The sequence below is a fragment of the Equus caballus genome, chromosome 21 (genome assembly GCF_041296265.1).
Source record: "Equus caballus isolate H_3958 breed thoroughbred chromosome 21, TB-T2T, whole genome shotgun sequence".
Taxonomy (NCBI): domain Eukaryota; kingdom Metazoa; phylum Chordata; class Mammalia; order Perissodactyla; family Equidae; genus Equus; species Equus caballus.
Genome location: NC_091704.1, coordinates 46911316 through 46932181, shown reverse-complemented (window position 1 = coordinate 46932181; position 20866 = coordinate 46911316).

The following is a 20866-nucleotide window of genomic DNA, read 5'->3' as shown; positions in this document are numbered from 1 at the left end:
ACTTTCTGGTACATCAAGATGCTCTGTGTTCCTGGCTCGTCTGGTGCTTCCCTGCCCCAGCCTTGGACTCTGCCATTCCCTCACGGAGCTCTGATTCTCTTTAAAGACAAAATAGTATTTAGAATGACCTGAAATGACATTGCTTGTGATTGAATTCTGGGTTTTCTGTCAGGTTATTTGGGATTATATTTTTGATTTCTATTTGTTCCAAAATAAAATAGAAACAGTTTTTGACATTTCTTCCAAATATGAAAACAATATATGCTCATTGTGAAAAATTCAGGAAACGTCAAAAAGTTAAGAACATATTAAAAATCACCTGTCGGGACACAACTAAAAATGCAACAAAATTTTATCTTGTAGAAGTTAAAAAAAATCACCGATCATTTTATTACCTAGGGTTAACCAGCATCGAGCTATTAATGGTGGTTATCACTAGGTAACAACATTTCACAGTATAAATGCACCAAGAATAAATATTTCACCAAAATACAATTATTGGATAGTTCCAATTTGTATATATGTATATGTATGTATGTGTGTAAATATATATATATATTTCTTCAGGATGAAGTCCTAGAAATAAAATTGCTGGATTAAAAAGGTATGTATAGGGGTTGGCCCAGTGGCGCAGCCCGGATACAAACCGGTGAACCCCAGGCCGCAGAAGCGGAATGTGTGAACTTAACCGCTGCGCCACTGGGCCAGCCCTGTGGTTTTGATTTATATTTCTCTAATGATTAGTGATGTTGAGCATCTTTTTATATGCTTATTGGCCTTTTGTATTTCTTCTTTAGAAAAATGTTGGTTAATTGGATGAATGAAGGGCTACTTTGAGCGCTCAGATTACCACCTCTTAAAAATAATCCACCTGCTCTGTCTCCAACAGAGCTACCCTGCTGTAAGGATTTTAAGATCTTACGGGATGTGGAAGGTGAAGGCAAAGATAAAAGTTTTCCTTGATTCAAGTATGTAAAATAATTCTGCTATCAAGAGTAAAAATGAGATAACTAGTGTCCTCTCCAGGGATGCAAGGATGGTTCAACATCCACAAATCAATCAACGTGATACACCACATTAGCAAAATGAAGAATAAAAATCACATGATCATCTCAATAGATGCAGAGAAAGCATTTGACAAGATTCAGCATTCATTTATAATAAAAACTCTGAATAAAATAGGTATAGAAGGAAAGCGCCTCAACATAATAACGGCCATATATGACAAACCCACAGCTAACATCATACCCAGTGGGGAAAAACAAAACATTATCCTTCTAAGAATAGGAACAAGACAAGGATCCCCACTTTTATCACTCTTATTCAACATAGTATTGGAAGTCCTAGCCAGAGAAATTAGGCAAGTAAAAGAAATAAAAGGGATCCAAATTGGAAAGGAAAAAATAAAACTGTCACTATTTGCAGATGACATGATTTTATCTATCAAAAATCCTAAAGAATTCACAAAAATACTATTAGAAATAATAAATGAATACAGTACAGTTGCAGGGTACTAAATCAACATGCAAAAGTCAGTTGCATTTTTATATGCTAACAATGAAATAGCAGAAAGAGAAATCAAGAACACAATCCCATTTACAACTGCAACAAAAAGAATAAAATACCTAAGGATAAATTTAACCAAGGAAGTGAAAGACCTGTACACCGAAAACTATAAAACATTGTTGAAAGAAATTGAAAACACAAAGAAATGGAAAGAGATTCCCTGCTCATGGATTGGAAGAATTAACATCGTTAAAATGTCCACACTATCTAAAGCAATCTACAGATTCAGTGCCATCCCAATCAAAGTCCCAAAGACATTTTTCACAGAAATAGAGCAAAAAATCCTAATATTTATACAGAACAGAAAAGACCCCAAAAAGTCAAAGCATTCCCGAGAAAAAAGAACAAAGCTGGAGGCATCACAACCCCTGATTTCAGATTATACCACAAAGCTATGGTAATCAAAACAGCATGATACTGGCAGACAGACAGACACACAGATCAATGGATAGAGTTGAGTGCCCAGAAATAAATACATGCTTTTATGGACAGCTAATTTTTGACAAAGGTGCCAAGAACATACAATGGAGAAAGGAAAGTCTCTTCGATAAGTGGTGCTGGGAAAACTGGACAGCCACATGCAAAAGAACGAAAATAGACCACTGTCTTAAAACCATACAAAAAAATTAGCTCAAGGGGCCAGCCTTGTGGCCGAGTGGTTAAGTTCGTGTGCTCCACTTCAGCCGCCTGGGGTTCACCAGTTAGGATCCTGGGCGCAGACATGGCACTGCTCATCAGGCCATGCTGAGATGGTGTCGCACGTAGCACAACCAGAGACACTCACAACTAGAATATACAACTATGTACTGGGGGAGCGTTGGAGAGAAGAAGAAGGATGAAAAAAAAAAGAAGATTGGCAATAGATGTTAGCTCAGGTGCCAATCTTCAAAAAAAAAATTAACTCAAAATGGATTAAAGACTTGAATATCAGACCTGAAACAATAAAATTCCTAGGAGAAAACATAGGCAGTACACTCTTTGATATCAATCTTAGCAGAATCTTTTTGCATATGTCTCTTCAGGCAAGGGAAACAAAAGAAAAAATAAACAAATGGGACTACATCAAACTAAAAAACTTCCGCACGGCAACAGAAACCATCAACAAAATGAAAAGACAACCCACCAACTGGGAGAAGATATTTGCAAATCATATATCCAATAAGGGGTTAATATCCAAAATATATAAAGAACTCATACAACTCAACAACAAAAAACCAAACCACCCAAATAACGGACAGAGGATATGAACAGACATTTTCCCAAAGGAGATACACAGATGGCCAACAGGCAAATGAAAAGATGTTCAACATCACTAATTATTAGGGAAATGCAAATCAAAACCACAATGAGATATCACCTCACACCGGTCAGAATGGCTATTACTAAAAAGACAAGAAATAACAAGTGTTGGAGAAGATGTGGAGAAAAGGGAACCCTCGTACACTGCTGGTGGGAATGTAAATTGGTGCAGTCACTATGGAAAACAGTATGGAGATTCCTCAAAAAATTAAAAATAGAACTATTGGGGCCAGCCCGGTGGCACAGCAGTTAAGTACGCACCTTCCGCTTCGGCGGCCCGGGGTTCACTGGTTCGGATCCCAGGTGCAGACGTGGCACCGCTTGGCACGCCATGCTGTGGTAGGCATCCAGCATATAAAGTAGAGGAAGATGGGCATGGATGTTAGCTCAGGGCCAGCCTTCCTCAGCAAAGAGAGGAGGATTGGCAGCAGTTAGCTCAGGGTTAATCTTCCTCGGAAAAAAAAAAAGAAAAAGAACTATCATATGATCCAGCTACACAAAAATACTAATTCAAAAAGATATATGCATTCCTATGTTCATTGCAACATTATTCACAATAGCCAAGACTTGGAAACAACCTAAGTGCCCATCAATGGAGGAATGGATAAAGAAGATGTAGTATATATATACACACACACATAATGGAATACTACTCAGCCATTAAAAAAAAGATGAAATCTTGCCACTTGTGACAACATGGATGGACCTTGAGAGTATTATGCTAAGTGAAATAAGTCAGATGGAGAAAGCCAAATGCTGTATGATCTCACTCGTATATGGAAGATAAAGCGACAACATCCACAAACAAACACATAGATACAGAGAATAGATTGGTGGTTACCAGAGGGGAAGGGAAGAGAGCAAAAGGGGTTAAGGGTCACATTTGTACCGTGACAGATGGAAACTAGAGTCTGGTGGAGAACACGATGTAGTCTATACAGAAGTTGAAATATAATGATGTACACCTGAAATTTATATAATATTATAAAAAAAGTTACCTTAAAAAATAACTGATGTGTTAAGTAAAATTTGGAGAATTAATTTTTATTAGCACACAGCTACTTGATTTTGCCCTGCAAGTAGCAGCTACACTTGTGACTAATACTTTTTGCTTTATTTCACAAATGCCAATGTTAGTTCAAGAGAGATTGTTGCCGTAAATGAGATCAGTTATTGGGTGGAAATGTGTGTTTAGAAATGTTGATGATATTTCAGGGAAATATCCGCTGACCCAGCCTTGAACCAAATCCTTGCATGAGGCCAGTAGGGGTGGCCTCATGAAGAAATGCTAATCTGAGTTTTTTAACCTCATACGTAATGAAAATTTCATGATATAATTTTATGTTTTTTCAAACCATATTTCAACTTGTATGACTAAGTAAAGCTGGCCAGTTTCTTATACAGGATACAAATTTAGGTGTGCAGAGATATAAACTTGTCTATCTATAATTGGACTTAATTTCTATCTAAAGCCTTCCTTCTGCCTTTGTCTGAAAACTTAATCCTGGTTAATTTGGGCTGAAATGTCAATTCAGGATATTCTCAGTCTATGTGGGAGTTTCCCACTTGTTCCCAGAGTTGTATCTAGGCTCCAGGGGAAGATAATCTTAAACCAGATCAAGATGTGACCACGGGGTCCGGCCCGGTGGTGCAGCGGTTAAGAGCGCATGGTCCACTTCTCGGCGGCCCCTTCAGATCCCAGTTCGGATCCCGGGTAGAGACATGGCACCGCCTGGCAAGCCATGCTGTGGGAGGCGTCCCACATATAAAGTAGAGGAAGATGGGCACAGATGTTAGCTCAGGGCTAATCTTCCTCAAAAAAAAAAAAGACGTGACCGTGGGAACAGAAGGTGGCTCCATCCTGGCCTTTGCAACTGTGTGTCTCCTTCCTACACAAGACCCCTCAGATCCCTTGACCCTCTTTCTTAGCTTCCCCAGACCTCTCTTGAGGGTACATGTCTTAGTCCATTTGGGTTGATATAACAGAGATATTTACGAACAACAGAAATCTATTTCTCACAGTTCTGGAGGCTGGGAAATCCAAGATTAAGGCGCCAGCAGATTCAGCGTCTGGTTCTGGGTTTCACAGCAGTCTTCTCGCTGTGTCCTCACATGGTGGAAGTGGGGAGGGAGCTCTCTTTGGTCTCTTTTATAAGGGAACCAATCTCAATCATGAGGGCTCCACCCTCATGACCTAATCACCCCCAAAGGCCCCCACTCCCAATAACATCACAGTGGGGATTAGGATTTCAACAGATGAATATAGACAAACAGTACACAGCAGCATGGGAACTATCTTGCTCTTCTCCTCTGCCACTCCAGACTCCTTCGGGCCTCTCTTCCCATTTGGTCCACTCTACCAGCCCCTCGATGGGCTTGGGGAGTTCTATGAAACGTCCTCTTCCCAGGGCTACAGACAGGGAGGGACATTGGTCCCCTCTACTTTCAGATTCCCCAAATCAGTGTTGTGGGAGTGGGGTCCTAACGTTCTTCTGCACACATTCAAGGAACTCAAGAACTAGGGGTAGGGAGCAGGCTGCTGGACTCCAGCCTTGCTCTCCGCTGACTCTTTCCAACCAGAGGATCTTTAGTCAAGAGTGGTTGGGGTGGGAATGCATGTGTGTGCCCCGAATTCTTCAGAGCCCTGCTTTTGCTACTTGCAATGGCCTTTTTGATGCTGTAGGAATAAAGCATTGCACGGAGAAAAACACACATCCATTAATTGTTTAAAGTAGTAGCCACCATATTTTTCCAACAGTTTGAATCAGACAAAACACAGCTTATATCCTGTAGAAACTGTTGGGTCATAGTCTGCCCGGCATTTAGAGGGGGAGCATTTCCTTCAGTAACTTTCACATCACGGTGCAACGTTCCTGGGGCATATACTGCAAACTGGTTCGCTCAGAGCCCTCTCCAGCCTCCTCCTAGCATGCAAATGCTGTTATTGCACTAACTATATGCTACACACCATTTGAATTGCTTTATACTTATTAACTCACGCCATCCTCATAAAATCCCCGTGAGGTAGATACCACTATCATCCCCATTCTCCAGACTGAGAAACTGAGGTAAAGAGAGATTAAATGACTCTCAAAGTCACAGAGCTAGTAACTCATGGAGCCACAAATGGAACCTATGCAGTTTGGGTTCATAATCTGTACTATTGATCACTACATTATGCTACCATGGATCAAAAACAACTATGTTAGCTGAAAATGGGGAAATCCATTGTCCTAAATGTTCAGTGATTTAGATTCATAAGTATTTACTTAATTTTAGTGACCAAAAAAATCAGAACTTGTAGTGCACACCCATTTCCTAAAAACAGAGCCTTGTTCCCAAAAGCATCATCCAAAAGTGAAAATATATAACAGTTTTTATTAGGAAATCCTTGGTGATCTGCTAATCAGATGGTGGCAAAATTACTTACACCAGCTTGGTAGTCACAGCTCTCTTAGAAAGATCTGCCAGCTCTTGTGAGGTGTTTCCTCGTGAAATTTCTCTTTTAGCTTGTGCACCTAGAATGTCTTCAGCTCAGCAGCAAGTAGCCTTTATGTCATGAAATTTATGACATGTTCTCAACACGACGTAGCTTGGACTGAGTGTATTAGCCAACTATTGCTTCCTAACGAATTATCCCCAAATTTAGTAGCTTAAAACAACAAAATTTTTAAAGTTATTTCATAGCTCCGGTAGGTCAGGAATCTGGGCATGGCTTGGCTGGGTCCTCCGGCTCAGGGTCTCTTACAAGACTGCAGTCAGGGTTTCTAGTGGGGCTGTAGTCACCTCAGTGTTCAACAGGGGGAAGAGCTGATCCAAGATCACTCATGTGGCTGTTGGCTGACCTCAGGTGCTCAGTGGCTCTTAGTCAAAGATGTCAGTTTCTTGCCATGTGGACCTCTCCATAGGACAGCTCATAAAATGGCAGGTTGCTTTCCCCAAACCAAGGCCTCCAAATGTGAGAAAAGGAGAGAGAGAGAGAGATGTAAGTCACAATCTTTTATAATCTAATCACTTTTGCCATACCCTAGTTGTTAGAAGAGAGTCACTAAGTCCAGCTCATACTGCAGGAGAGAAGATTAACAAGGATGTGACCACTGGGAGCCATTTTAGAGCCTGCCTGCCATACTGCCCATTAGTGTTCTTATCATCCTGCCATTAGATGGATTAGGCCATGCGATATGGCCAAACTAGTCAAACCAGTCCTGACAATTCATACTTCAAGCACACCCTGTATCTTTCCACTAATACAATGGTGTGCATATTTTTAAACAAATATATAATGGGGTAGGGGTGGGGAACCTTTTACAGCAATCTCGTTTGGATGTGTTCAGGTATTTAGACTCCCAGATCAACGATGTAACATTTGGAGGCAGGAGGCTCCGCTCCCTCAGAACATGCCTATCTCCTCTCCAGTATGTCCTTGAAAGCTCTTTGCCCTACCCACGCTCTACTGAATGTCATTGAGTTCGAACTAATTATGCAGGACAAGACTCAAAGTTTCCCCATGAGTGCCTGGGTCTAGGAAATGCAGCTGCATAGAGTACCAATGCCACGGACTGTCAGGTTTGCTATACTTTCAGGACTCTGTTCTGAATAGTCTGAGGGACACAAGCACAGATGTAGAGAGGACTTAAGAAGGATGGGTGGTTTGGCAGGGGAGAAGAAATGCAATGGACAAGAAGTTCCAACAGATGCTCTGCGAAACCCCCGGGGGGAGTTTAGCAAGTCATGTCACCCCTCTAGGCTTGAGTTTATCCTCTCTAAAATGACAGAGTTGAAGCAGATAATCTACATTTTATGGGTTAATGACTAGTAGAAAGAATTTCTGAGATAGCTAGTAGAGAATGAGTTTAAGCTGTTTGAAAATGAAAGGGATAAGTCAGCGCTGATTTATGAGTTACTGAAAAGAATTTATGAGATTTAAAAAATAACATATCCTTTTTTCTAATTTTAATAAAATGCTATATTGTTGTGAAGATTATTGCTTTGTAAATACAGAGCTCCTTTCCTTCTGGAAACAACTGCCTAGTATTCTTCTCTTCAGTCTCTCCCCCCCGCCCCAACCCCGGGCTACACACACACACACACTCCATCCACATGATTACCACAGAGGGCACCATGTTAGTGCACCGTGATTCTGCCCCGTCTGCAGGTGAGTGGTCCAGGGTGGCGCACTTATCCGAGCTGGGACACTTTCAATCCTTACCTGGAAAGTTGGATCTAGAAACAGGTGAATTCTAGTCTTTCTCAAGAATCCCAGGACCATAAACTATGAAGTCAGGGGCTTTCAAGGACCATATTTTCTCTCACTCAGACCAGAGAAAATTGGTCCAGAGAGAAAGTAGGGAGGAAACGAAGCAGACACACTGAGAAAAAGCCACTGAGATGGAGAAAGAACACAGGCTGTATTTGCATTTCTGCTTCCAGTAATTGCTGAGGTCTGGCTGCTTTCCTGTCATTGCGTTCCTGAGACAGAACAGGATCCTCATGATACCTTGCCCCTTTGGGTAAAGTGTATTTGACTTGGGTTTCTGTCCCTGGCAACCAAAGAGGGGAAAACCTAACTAATTCACAAGTTCATTATAGAAACAAATGTCAAATTTTTTAAAAGATAACGAAAACAGAAAATGACCAATAATTCTACTACTTTGAGAGAATTTCTCCTAACATTTTGGAATATTTTTCCTGCCACTTTTCTATGCATCTACGTAAATGAAATTAGATTTCTTTTTTTTGAGGAAGATTAGCCCTGAGTCAAGTACTGCCAATCCTCCTCTTTTTGCTGAGGAAGACTGGCCCTGAGCTAACATCGTGCCCATCTTCCTCTACTTTATATGTGGGATGCGTACCACAGCATGGCTTGCCAAGCAGTGCCATGTCTGCACCCAAGGTCTGAACCAGCAAACCCCAGGCCGCCAAAGCGGAATGTGTGCACTTAACCGCTGCGCCACCAGGCCGGCCCCAAAATTAGAATTTTGACAGGAGTTTTAAATTCATGCTTTTTTCACTTAAGGATTATATTGTGGGCATTTTCTTGCGTCAATATATTTTTCAAAAATATCATTTTCATGACGCTATGACAATTTCACGTTCATGAGATTTTAATAAATATATTCATGTGGTATGAGTGCAAAGAAGAATTCAGTTTGATTTGATCCATTTCTGAGCACACGATCCATGATGTAATTAACAGGAAAGAAGGACGTCTGTTAAGAGGGAGGGGAGATTTACTGATTTCTGTGAAACGGGAGAAAGAATAAGGCCACGGCATAAAGTCACGTCCTTGGAAACCTGATGATTGGTAAAAGCCCTTCACCATTTAGCCAAACACAGGGAAGCAGTTCTAGAAAAGAACAGGACAGTCAACATTCACTGAGCACTCACTATCCAACAGGCATCGTGCTGCGCATGTTAGGCGGACTACTTTTTTTTGTGGCAAGAACACAACATGAGTTCTACTCTCCTAACAAATTTTTAAGTACCCCGTTCAGCACTGTTGACTGTAGGTACCATGTTGTACCGCAGATCTCTAGAGCTTACTCATCTTGCTTCACTGAAACTTTCCGTCCATTGATTAGAAACTCCCCATCTCTCCCTCCCCCCAGCGCCTGGCAACCACCATTCCACTCAAATTCTATGACTGTGACTATTTTAGATGCCTCATCTAAGTATTTGTCTTGCTGGGACTGGCTTATTTCACTTAGCATTATGTCCTCAACATTCATCCTTACTGTCATATCCGTATTGCAGAATTTCCTTCTCTTTTTAAGGCTGAATAGCATTTTAGTTCGTTCATCTGTCAACAGACATTTAGAGTCTTTCCACAGCTTGGCTATTGTGAATAATGCGGCAATGAACATAGGTGCCAATATCTCTGCATGATCCTGACTTCAATTCTTTTGGATACTCAGAAGCAGGATTGCTAAATCATATGGTAGCTCTATTTTTATTTATTTATTTATTTTTTTATTTTTAAAGATTTTATTTTTTCCTTTTTCTCCCCAAAGCCCCCCCGGTACATAGTTGTGTATTCTTCGTTGTGGGTTCTTCTAGTTGTGGCATGTGGGACGCTGCCTCAGCGTGGTCTGATGAGCAGTGCCATGTCCGCGCCCAGGATTCGAACCAACGAAACACTGGGCTGCCTGCAGCGGAGTGCGCGAACTTAACCACTCGGCCACGGGGCCAGCCCCCTCTATTTTTATTTTTTTGAGGAAAACCCGTACTGTTTTCCACAGTAGCTGTACCATTTTTCATTTCCACCAACAGTGTGCAAGGATTCCAATTTCACCACATTTTCACCAACACCTGTTGTCTTTGTTTTTTTGACAACAGTTATCCTGACAGGTGTGAGGCATCTCTTTGTGGTTTTGATTTGCATTTCCTTGATGATTAGTGACACTGCACACCTATTCATACACTTGTTGGCCATGTATAAGTCTTCTCTGGAGAAACGTCTATTCCAGTCCTTTGCCCATTTTTTAATTGGGTTATTAGTTTTTTTGCTACTGAGTTGTCATGGACCGCTTTTAAAATACTCAAATATTTATATGTAACATCCAGTTAACAAATAGGTATTTCAGATTTCCCTCTTGTTACTTACTGCAAGAGAAAAGAGACGCAAATTAATCCTAGATAAGGTTTCAGAATAGATAAAATATTTCATAATAAAACTAGCATTAAGTTAATACAAAAGTTGCAATAAAGTATGCAGGTCATAGCCAAGGCCTGATTAAATTGTCTTAGCATGAGAGCAGCTTTACATGCCTTCAAATGGACTGCTAAACAATGTGTTCATGTCTTCTGTCCTGGGATTCTTTCTCAGACCTTTTCTGATCGTTGATTTTACCATGTGGAGGCTGGCAGGGGCCAGGTCATGGAGCGCCTGTATGAGGGGTAAGGATTTGCATCTTTATTCTAAGGCAATGAGAAGGCCTTAAAGAATTGTATGTGAGTAAGTGACCTGATCTGAATGGCATTTTAGAAAGATTCAGGCTGCACAGTGGGGATCAGATTGGAGAGAAACAGGTGGAAAAATGAGATCAGAGACATTGATAGAGGATTCCAGGTGACTGCCCATGCTGGTTAAGACCAGAGTAGTGACAGTGGGGATGCAGAGAAGTTGAAGGGCTCAGAAGAGAAGAGTCACTGGACCTTTGGAGTTAATCAGAGCCAGGGAGTAAGGGGAAACAAGATCTAGAACAGCTCCCAGCTTTCTAGTTTGGACAACTGAGTGAATGGTACAGTCATTTTATTAAGACAGAATTCTGAAGGAGAAGCAAGTTTGGAAAGAATAAAACAAGTTTAATTTTGGACATGTTGAATTTTCAGTGCTTTGCAGACATTCAAGTCTTGATACATATATGGGTTAAAGAAGGAGATAAAGATTCAGCAGTCATTTGTGTCTACAAGGTAATTAAAGCCATAAGAATAAATAGCATCACCCAGGAAGAGCGTTGAGTGAGAAGAGACCTAAGGAGGGTAGAATAAAGAATTTCTCCCACGGAGGCTAAGAAGGAACAGCCAGAGGGGTAGGAAGGAAACTAAGAAAGTAGAACATCATCAAGCCCGAGGGAAGAAACTCTTTCAAGAAGGAGGAAATGCCCATAGTTCTAACCAATGAAGGGGCCAAGCGAGGTCAGGCAGATGTTGACGGTAGTCTTCCCAAAGTCCATTCTCTCCTTCTTCTTGGCTTGTCATGCTCAGTCCCAACTGATAGACAAGATGAGAACTGAAAAGTGTCCTTTGGGTTTTGTGGCTTGGAACTCACTGGGGCCTTGGGAGAATGGGCTCAGAAGATTGGAGCGGACTGAGGAGTGCGAGGCGGGACAGCGAAAACCTAAATGAAGATGACTCTTTCAAGAAGTTCAGCTGGCTGGTAGAGGGCAGGGCATGGGGTGGGGAACATAGTTTGAGGAGGAAAATAGGATCAAGGCACCGGTTTTGTTTGTTTTGAGATAAGCTAGAGTAGGGCTCATTGAAACAGTGATGGGCAGGGTCAGTAATGACTAAAGGCCCAGGGAGACAGAAGATAATAGAGAACAAAGGTTCCTGAGAGATAACAGGTGATGGCAGCCAGGGCACAGGTGCAGGGACGCCACACAGACAGAAGAAGGCCAAGGAGGCCAGTCTGGTGGCGTAGTGGTTAAGTTCATGTGCTCTGCTTTAGCAGCCCAGGGTTTGCTGGGTCAGATCCTGGGCGCAGACCTACACACTGCTCATCAGGACATGCTGAGGTGGTGGCATCCCACATACAAAATTGGAGGAGGATTGGTACAGATGTTAGCCAAGCAACAATCTTCCTCAAGCAAAAAGAGGGATATTGGCAATAGATGTTAGCTCAGGGCCAATCTTTTTCACAAAATAAAAAGAAGAAGAAGAAGAAGGCCAGTCTTCCACTGTAACAGGAGGGACAGAGGGAAAAATGGTGGGATAAAGGCAATGCGAAGCCAGGGGTGATGGGGAGTGTGGACAAGGAGCCATAACCTCTCTGAACAATGCTATTAGAGCTAGCGTCACAGAGCTAGGGAGGGTTTTCCTTCCTATCTCCTCTATTAGCAAAACTGCCCATTTAATCTTCAGTGATGGCTCTATTCACAAATAATAAAGCCGGTCTTTTATAATAATATAACAAATCTGAGACCAAATTGTCTAAATTCATCTCCTCCTGAATTAGTTTCTTCAACATGTATTTACTGGGTCAAAATTAGATAGCTTGGTTACAATGCCTGGGCACACCATTTCTGTATCCCACAGGATGCCTCTAGCTACCATGAGCCTCAACTGCCAGCATCTAGAATGGAAGAGAGGCCTCAAAAAGAAACTCACATGGATATCCACACGGAATAGAATGAAGTTGGACCCTTACCTCACACCATATATAAAAATTAACTCAAATGGATCAAAGATCCAAATTTTAAGAGCTAAAACTGTAAAACTCTTATAAGAAAACATAAGGGTAAATCTTTGTGATCTTGGATTTGGCAATGGATTCCTAGATATGATACACCAAAAACAAACAACAAAAGAAAAATAAGTAAATTGGACTTCATCAAAATTAAACCTTTGTGCTGCAAAGCTACATCAAGAATGTGAAAAAGGGGCCGGCTCCGTGGCCGAGTGGTTAAGTTAGCTCGCTCCGCTGCGGCAAGCCCAGTGTTCGGATCCTGGGTGCAGACATGGCACTGCTTGTCAGGCCACGTTGAGGCAGCGTCCCACATCCCACAGCTAGAAGGACCTGCAACTAAGATATACAGCTATGTACAGGGGGGGTTTGGGGAGATAAAGCAGAAAAAAAAAAAAGATTGGCAACAGTTGTTAGCCCAGGTGCCAATCTTTGGGGGGAAAAAAAAAAGAATGTGAAAAAAAAAACCAATCTACAGAATAGGAGAATATTTTCAAAGCATATGTCTGATAAGGGACTTGTATCTAGAATATACAAAGAACTCAACTCAAAAAGACCACGTGGTTAAAAAATAAACAAAGGATCTGAATAGACATTTCTCCAACTCCAAGGAAGATAGACGAATGGCCAACAAGCCCATGAAAAGATGCTCAATATCTTTAGTCAGTCACTAGGGAAATGCAAATAAAAAATACAAAGGATACCACGTCACACCCACTAGGACAGACAGAATCAAAAATCAGATACTAACAAGTGCTGGTGAGACGTGGAGAAATCGGAAGCCTCAGGCATTGCTCATGGGAATATAAAATGGTGCAGCCACTTCGGAAAACAGTCTAACAGTTCCTCAACATGTTAAACAAAGAGCTACTATTTGACCCAGACGTTCCACTCCTCGATACATACCCAAGAGAAACGAAAACATGCGTCCACACAAAAACTCGCACACAAATGTTCATAACAGCGCTATTCATAATAGCCAAAGATGGAAACAATCCAAATGCCCAGACTGAAGAACGGATAAACCAAATGTGGTATATACATACAAGAGGTGATTATGAGGCCATCCAAATGAACGAAGTTCTGATACATGCTACAATGTGGATGAACCTTGAAAACACGATGCTGGTGGAGGAAGTGGAAAAAGCAATTACAGAAGACCACATACGTGATTCCATTTATATGAAATATCCAGAATAAGCAAATATATAGAGACAGATAGATTAGTGGTTGCCTAAGGCTGGGGGAACATGAGGGGTTGGGGACTGATAGGCAAAGAGTATGGGTTTAGGGGCCGCCCCGTGGCCAAGTGGTTAATTTTGGCACGCTCTGCTTCAGTAGCCTGGGTTCAAATCCTGGGTGCGACCTACACCACAGCCTTCAGCATGGCCATGCTGTAGAGGCATCCCACATACAAAATGGAGGAAGACTGGCATAGATGTTAGCTCAGGGTGAATCTTCCTCAGCAAAAAAATAAAAATAAATAGAGTATGGGCTTCTTTTTGAGTTGAGGAAAATGTTCTATAATTGATTGTGGTGATGGCTGCACAACTGTGAACATGTGAAAACTACTGTATTGTACTCCTTAAATGGGTGAATTGTATGGTATGTGAATTACATCTCAATAAAGCTGTTACCAAAAATAAAAAAAAAAAGAAACTCACAGCTGGAGGACAGCTTCCTTCTACTCAGCCTGTGCTCTCTGTGAGTCACAGATACCCTCAACCACCCGGTCTAAGTAGAGAGGTGGCCAAAACTGGGCGGTTGGGACAAGCCACAGGACTGTCCTCTGGACTGAGCAGCCGTGAGCGTCATGCTGGAATTCGCGTGTCTAAGTTGCCCTTTGTCTGGACAACTTGGCTCCTTTCTGCCTGAGTCAGTCCGGGATAGGTTCTCCTTGTCCTGACAGCACACTGAGCCCTTATTCCCCGGCATGTGTTATGCTCTTGCGAAGAAAACCGACAAATTTTGAATCTCCTCACACAGAACTATACATCAAAAGGGCCACGCAAAGGCAGGATATGGTATGTGTTATGTTACGTTTGTCTTACCACCTACTATAAACAGAGGCTGTTTAATTTCTTGGCTTTTAACTCATTTTTTTAAAAAAAATCACAAAACATTTATTTCTTGAATTCTTCGTGTCCTTTCCCAGCGCTCCGTTGTGTGGAGGACCTTCAGGTGGGGCTGCTCGTTTGAGGATGTCACTGCGTTTCAAAGGGTTGGCAGGGGTTCTTGAAATCGGATAACGAACGTAGCGGTGCTATGTGAATGGAAAACACTGCAATTATTTTTATTTGATTTTATTTTATAAAAATTTCAACTTTACAGTAAGGATTGAATCCCATAATCGTCTGGTTAATTTTGCCATTTCCTGTGAGGCAAGGCACAGGGTGGGTCGAATGTTCAAGAATTCTGGGAAATCAGGCCCTGTGACCAGAGGCTCTGAGGCGGGATGAAACTCAGCCTCCTGGTAGAAAAAGGAAGGGTATTCATACATGCTCACAGGCTCTGAGGATACAGAAATAGCACCCCTTTATGAAGACGGCAGGCACAGACGGTCCCACATTTGGAAGCTGGGGAGAAATCGGGGAAGTGATCTTGAGGTCGGTGAGAGCCAAAAGCTTCAGCAAGGAAGGGGCTTGAAGGGGCGGCTGCACAGCCTGCTGTGACGCTGTCTGAGCGCTGTTAGGGAAGGACGCACTGGAACTCTACCACCTGATTTAGAGGAACTTCTATCCACAGGACGATGCTGAGTGAGAAAGGCGAGATGAGAGAGGTTCCCCCAAATTCATATGATCTCTCGGAGGGTCCTCAGCAGGACTGAGCCCCTGCTGCCCACAGCGATACCTTGCTTTTAATGCACTCGACTGTTTTCCCTCCTGTCCTACTTTCCCACTTGTTCAGAGCTGCCTGGATCCCTGGCCAAATAAACTACTTGCACCCCAATCTTCGTCTCAGAGTCGGCTACCAGGGGAATGCAAACTAAGATGGACAGACCTTAGGCAGCAGCCAAGATGGACTGAAGGTCATAGACAGACTTCATATACCCTAAGACTCCCAGAGAGCTCTAAAGAATGAAGGAGGAGTCCCTCTAGCTCGGTAACTACGACTGAATATCCAGTAAATCTAACTATATATAATGACTGAATTTCCAGTAAATCTGGGGGGATGTCATGAATTGACCTAAGTCAATTTGGCCATTCAGCAATTGTGACGTTCTTCTGGTAAATGGCAGTAGCTTCTGGAAGTCAGAAGTCAGCGGGGGCTATAGCTCTCTGCCACCATCACTACAACCTCTTTAGCAGATGGTGATATACAATGAAAGCCAGCCTTGGACCAAGTCTACCAGATGTGTGAATATTTATTAATAGCACCAAAGAATCGTATTTCCTGTTCTTAGGTTGTGGGGGAAGACCCTCTCTCTGTGCTCAGGCCTCTACCCAGTACTTTGCATCAAAGTTTCACTCCCAAGATAGACGCAATGAGAGAGCAGAACGAATTAACCCTATGGTCCATCAGGTGATGTGGAGGACCAATGGAGTTTTTAGACCTCGTGCTCTGCTCCAAAGTGTGTACACTGCTGGACTTGATGGATATTTATATCTTGTAGGTCTGAGGATGGGGCCTCAACGCCATTTCCAGCCAACCACATCTCTCAAGTACTTACTCATTTCACCATTGAAAGCTGATTTTTTTTTTTTTGAGGAAGACTAGCCCTGAGCTAACATCTGCTGCCAAGCCTCCTCTTTTTGCTGAGGAAGACTGGCCCTGAGCTAACATCCATGCCCATCTTCCTCTACTTTATATGTGGGACGCCTACCACAGCATGGCTTTTGCCAAGTGGTGCCATGTCCACACCCGGGATCCGAACTGGCGAAACCCGGGCCACTGAACTGGCACGTGCGCACTTAACTGCTGCGCCACCGGGGGGCCCATGAAAGATGATTTTTAATATTCCTTGTGCTGCTCAACAAACCCTCAGGGGTAGATTTTGAAAACATTTAAAGTGCTTATACAGCCACCTTTGAAACTTGGATTCCCTGTTTAGGGTATTTCAAATGCTAACTGCTCCTGGGGTGGAGAATAAAGTTAATCTACGCACACCAATCCCTCTGTTTACATGAAGTATTTGAAAGACCACATACACCATAACAGTTAACATTTATTGAGCATTTACTATGTGATGGGCACTTAGAAGGAACTTATCTTTAACCTTCCAACACTCCAGTGAGCTGAGTTCTATGAACACTGCCATTTTACAGATGAGGAAACTGAGACAGAGGGATGCTAACTCCTTTGCCCAAGTCCCACAGTTCCTAAGTTGCAAAGCAGGGGTTCAGACTCAGGCAGTCTGGCTCCAGAGAGCTCAGATCTTTAACCACTGCACTACACGGCCTCTGATGGGGGCCCGTGCCAGCGTTAATTTAGAGAAATACAAAAATGTGACATTCATATTGTTACAAACTTTGAGGATCTGCCAGAAAGATGACTGCGTCACAAATAGTGAGCAGTTAGTAGCCGTCAGTCTTTGCACTGGGCAAGTCTTTTGCACTGGGCACTAGGAAGCCATGCATACATGACTCAGAGCGAGTGGGAACAGCTCTAGTGCGACGTGAAGACCTTGCCTCAAAGCTGGCTGGCGCAGACTCTCTTCCCCCAGAATTTGGAATGAGGACCAAGATTCCAGCTTCAATCTGACTGTCTCTTAAAAAAAAAAGCGTTCCTGTGGAAGTTTCGTCCCATTTCATTGACTGGAAAGATGAGAAAGTGGTTGTGCAGAGCAAGAGCAGCAAATACCACTCCGAAAAGACTCCACGGGTTTCAGGTACTGAGATCCAACAGCATCTATGACCTCAACCTTCACACACACACAATTCCTCTTTTTGACTTAAGTTACTGCATCCGTCCATTTAATGGATGCATCTATTAAAAAGTTTTCGAGCCAAACAATGACATGACTACTTTAGGAAGATTCATCGGCAGCAGTTTATGAGCTACATAGCAAGAGGAAAGGGACCAAAGGCAGAGAAAGGAGCTTATAATAACAATCCAGGCAAGAGAAAATGATGACGCAGAAAGACAACGGAAATGGAAAAGGGGGATGAAAGACGGGATGGGGAACATAAACGGTCTAGTTCCTTCTCCAAGTTCCATTATATCCTTGCGCTGGCCAGGTAGTTTGCTAAGGACAGGATTTCTCTTTCCCATAAGGGACTGATGTACTCCCTATACTTTTGTGGTTTTTTTTTTTTTTTTGAGGAAGATTAGCCCTGAGCTAACTACTGCCAATCCTCCTCTTTTTGCTGAGGAAGACAGGCCCTGAGCTAACAGCCATGCCCATCTTCCTCCACCTTATACGTGAGACGCCTGCCACAGCATGGCTTTTGCCAAGTGGTGCCATGTCTGCACTTGGGATCCGAACCTGCGAATCCCGGGATGCCGAGAAGCGGAACGCGTGAACTTAACTGCTGCGTCACTGGGCCAGCCCCCTTTTTCGTGTTTATAAATAATTCTTGAAGGATTTAAGACTTTTTTCCAACAATTTATTATGAAAAGTTTTCAACATAGCAGTTTAAAGGATGTTATGTGGAGACCTATGCTCCCATGTGCCGAGCTCTTGATCATCTCACTGGTGTTTTACTTGATTTATCATATATCTAGCCATGCCCATCCCTCCATCCATCCATTAATCCATCTGATTGTTGGTGCCATTCAAAGTAAACTGCAGACAACAGTCCACATCCTCGTAAATAATTTGTGGGAATATCATTAACTAGAGTTCAATATTTGCTTAGTATTTTCTTTTAATGTAAAAGTTAAATACAATAAAATGTACAAATCTTAAATGTATGTTTGCTGAGTTGTGGCATACACCTGTATAACCCAAACCCTTATCAAGATACAGAATGCCACCATCATTCCAGAACATTCCCTCATGGCCCTTCCCAGCCCATCCCTGCCCCTACTCCAGGCAAAGTCTACTGATGGTTTTCCACCCCACATAGTTTGGGGAAGGGCTGTGTTCAGTTCTCCTTGAGGCTACTGCAGTAGCATTTCAAGCGGCAGTCCTCAGGGTCAGTGAGAGGAATAAAATGTGGCCCATCCGCATTCCTTCCCACTCAGGAATGAGCACATGTTCTGTCCTTTCAGTGCTGGTGACAAATGAGCACTACATTCACCTGGCCCCAGACCTCTGCGAAGATGATAATTTAAAAAGTCTTCCAGTCAAGATTTCAAAAAAAAAAAAAAAAAAAAAAGCCACACAGCCGTTAGTAAAAGTAATACTCAAATCTAAATTTAAAAAATAGTAACTGCTTAACAAAAACTAGACTGGTTAGCAAAACTGTAGTGTTTCTTTTTAAAGAAGGCCAAAAAGCTTACTGTGTGTATTTCCACGTGATTATACACTTCATATCCTTCAATTGCTAAAGGCAGACAATGCAACAGAAGGATTAAGAAGAAAAAAGAACCTGTGCCTGAACCACAAAACAGGCTGAGATGTTTGTGTTTTTAAAGACACAAAACCACCACTCCAACAAATTCCTTTCCTCTTGAGTATATAAACGGCATTTGAAACAGGCATTTTGCATTGCCCACGGCTGGCCTGTTTGTCCACACACTCAAGTGTAAACACTTGCACACATCCCTGGTTATACGGGAATGCACGGCCCCCATCCTAATCTTCTTTTAAGGGCAGTATATACACTGGCTGTGTGTGTTGGGGAGGTTGTTGGGAGGGCATCTGTGGAAGGCCATGGTCACTAGAGACCTTGACCCTCCTGTGGGGCGAAGCAGGGGTCCTGCCCCAGGGTCAGCTTCATAGATGCCCGAGAGCCCCAGTGGGCAGCAGCATGGCTGAGGAGACTCTCCTGGTTGAGTAACTTTGACCACCATCACAGGAGGAGCTCAGAAAACAGGCTGTAGTGGAGGCTCCTGCTGCCCCTGCTGCCCCTTCCAGGACAGTAGGTGACACGAGGGCACAGAAGTGCCCCCTACCCCCTCGCCCCTGCCTTACTCTTACCCTACCCCCATCCACACCTGGAAACAGGCAAAATCAGAAACAAGACAGCTGAGGCCACCAAAGGGTCAAGAGCCGTTAAATATGGAAAACAGGACTAGAGTCTGCTCATCTATAGGGTCATAAGGACTACTTGGGAATTTAATACAAATATCAAAGAACTGCAACATGTGAAAGAATGTGGTAGCAGTGAGGACTTAAGTTCCAGTGATGTCTCAGAGCTGGCTTTGTGCCATACAGTGGGGGCAGGCAGAGGAGGGGGACGCCTTCTCTCGTCCTGACGGAAAGGAGAGGGCTGCCAGGAGGAAAGGTTAAAGAAATGGACTTTCTCCCAAGAAACACAAGCGACAGGTCTCAATCTAGTGTCGAAAATAATCCATAACTAATCTATAGATGAAAATTTGGGTGAGTTTATTCTGAGCTAAAACGTGAGGACCATGGCCCAGGGCCTTTCTTCCCGAAGGAAGAAAGGGCACCAAAGAAGTGAGGTATACAGAGTGGTTATATACCCCCAAACAGGTTGTTTCACATATGATTGAAATGTCCCTCCCACAATAGTCACAAGACTGCTCTGTCGGCACAGCGCTTGATGGACAGAGCAGGTAGGTCTGCTGTCTTGGTGGACACAGCAGGGTGGCATGGCAGGTCTGTTGTTTGGGTGGTCAAAGGTGAGCGCAGCAGTCAGTTCCTAGCCTAAGGAAGGATGCTTATCCTTAAGGAAATGCCAATGTGGGGGGAAATTGCACCTTTATCTTAAGGCGATTTGTTCTTGCCATGGTAAACGTTTAAAGCAGATATACAATGCATGCTCGATGGCCACGTCAGGCTCTTTTGGAAAAACAAAGTCAGGCCGAATTGGGTTTACACCAAATGGCTTCCTCATATACTTCAATATATCCTACTGCTTGCCATTTCTATTTGTCACTAGTGTTAAACAAAACGAAATCCTCTCCTCAAACCCCAACTCACTCAGTGCTAGCTTGCTTATCTTCTCTGGAAGGAAAAAACAACCCCTTTTCTCTTTCATGGCTTAACTGCGCACAGATCTCTTCCAGTGACAAAACAGTAGAATTCTC